The sequence below is a fragment of the Musa acuminata genome, chromosome BXJ3-5 (genome assembly GCF_036884655.1).
Source record: "Musa acuminata AAA Group cultivar baxijiao chromosome BXJ3-5, Cavendish_Baxijiao_AAA, whole genome shotgun sequence".
NCBI classification, from domain to species: domain Eukaryota; kingdom Viridiplantae; phylum Streptophyta; class Magnoliopsida; order Zingiberales; family Musaceae; genus Musa; species Musa acuminata.
Window position 1 is genome coordinate 16,485,051 of NC_088353.1, and position 2,532 is coordinate 16,487,582.

The window sequence follows — 2,532 nt, forward strand, 5'->3', positions numbered from 1 at the left end:
ATTTGTCAAGATAAATCATGTCAGTTAGTATTCATGGCTTAATTCTTCATGATCTTTGATATTTTATCTTTCATAATATGATTTATATATATAATTCCTTGTATTTATGAAGTATTTATCTCATCACCCAACTAATTTTTTTGATATTCTTCATGTGATGATATGAAATTATGCATGAAATACTCATGATATTATGTTGATGCATACAAATGAGAAGTTATGATCATGCATGGTAGGATATAATGTAATTTGATATTTTAATACCATCATGATTTGAAATACTTATGATTTGGAATGATGCATGCGATATTATTTTTTTAATGAAATGGTGTGAAAGTCAACAATTATCATTTTCTGAAATGATACCATATTGTAATTAAGAATTATTTTTTATCTTTGTCATAATTTAGAAATTGATGTAAAGGGAAAAGAATCATAAAATTGTATTCTTCCCTTATTTTTTATAATGAGAAAGGTGGAGAAAAGTTACTAATTTACACATCATAAAGAAGCAAAAAGCTTGCTAATCTCAAAAGATACAAAACTTTACCAACTTTTATATATGTAAAATTTGCTAGCTTGCATGTTCCAAAATTACGTAAAATTTACTAAATTTACTAGCTTGCACAAGTTAAGAAAATGCAAAAACATGCTAACTTGTTCATCTCAAAATAGAAGCAAAAATTGCTAACTTGCATATTTCAAGAAGCAAAAGTTTCTTTCTTGAACATCTCAAAATTGCTAGCTTGCATGTTCTAAAATGTTGTAAAATTCACTAGCTTGTATGATATAGAACTTGCTATCTTGAACATCACCAAGAATTGCAATCTTACAATCTCAAGAGAAACAAATGTGCTATCTTGCAAATCTCATGAAGCAAAACTTGCAACTTGGACATTGCAAAAGAAAACAAGAATTGCTAGCTTGCACACTTCAACAAGAAGCAAAAATGCTATCTTGTATTCTTTTTCGAAAACTTGCTAGCTTAAACATTGCAAAGAAAACTAAAACATGCTAACTTGCTAATCTAGCAAAATTTACAAACTTGCAAAACTCAAAATTATTGCTAGCTTGCATATAAAATGATGTAATTTTTTTGCTACCTTGTGCTTTGCCAAGGAAGCAAAACATTGAACTTCTCAAAAGAGAAGAAAGAAAATTACTTGCTTGCATTATTATATTTATAATGCAATGATTTGAAACTTGCTAAATGCACTTCTCCTTTTTGTTGATGACAAAGGGGGAGAAGTTATGATAATGATCATGCATGGAATGATGTATTGTAAATTTGATTATGCATGATTTTATGATGATGTGTTGCAAATATTCTTGATTAAAGTTGCTTTAACTTGAATTCATTTTGAATTTAAGGTTCATCTCACACATGGCATATTGTTAGGGAGAGTTTGTTTAAACTCTGTCATCAGTATGATGTCATCAACAAAAAGAGAAAAATTATTGAATTTCGGATTTTGATGATGAAACCAATTGATAGTATTTATGATTTGATCTATGTTTAGAGTGACGCAGGAAGCTTCGATCAAGGAGAGACAACTAAAAAACATGAAGAATCATGTTGGGCCGGAGAAAAATATGTCAAAAGATTGGACGTCGAGCCGAAGGATCGATCAACATATCGGTAGAAGACTTCGGGCCATGGGTTCGGGCATCAGACCAAGAAGAGCGAAAATTGTACTAAGAAAATTGGAGTTGCGGAGGTCAACTGGTTGATTGGGCAATAGGCTGTAAGAAAGGACAATGCGCCGATGAACCAATGACATATCGGACAACATTTGATTCAAGCTTTATAATAATTATCTAGATCGAAGTAGGTTTTATTTGTGCAAGATTAACTATAATAGTGATTAAGGCATAAAGCAAAATGAAGTCCCGAAGTCAAGAATGAGACTTTGTTAGGAGTTCGAGAGTTCGTCGAAAGTCCGGACGTTCGTCGGAAGTTCTATCGGAATTAAACGAGAAGTCCAGAAGCATACCAAAGAAGCTCGTCGGAACTCGCCAAGAAGATCATTATGAAGTCCAGGAGCTTATCGGGAGTCCACTGGAATATTATCGAGAGATCGCTGGAAGCTCACTGGAAGAAACCAAGACTAATCGGAATGGATTTGCTTAGTGTATGACTTAGAATTCGTAGTTAACATATAATTGGGATTGGAATTGGACCAACCCAATTAGGGGCTAGTTGGGCCTATGTATAGACTATGTTGGCCCAATAAAAGGCCCAAATAGTGACCCATAATGTGGTACCGTCATGGCACAGTCTTCGAGACTATGTCAAGCGGTGGTACCGTCGGTCTGGGTGGTGGTACTGTTAGAGATAGCCCTAGAAAATTTACCAAAGGGTAATTTTGGCAACCCAACAAAGATAATAAAGCGAAAAAATAAAAGCGACAAGAACACCAGATTTACATGGTTCGGTCAATTAACCTTGACCTACATCCACGGACGAAAGAGAAGCAAATCACTACTATAAAAGAGACTATTACAAATGCCTTAGGAAGATTTTCCTAGGCC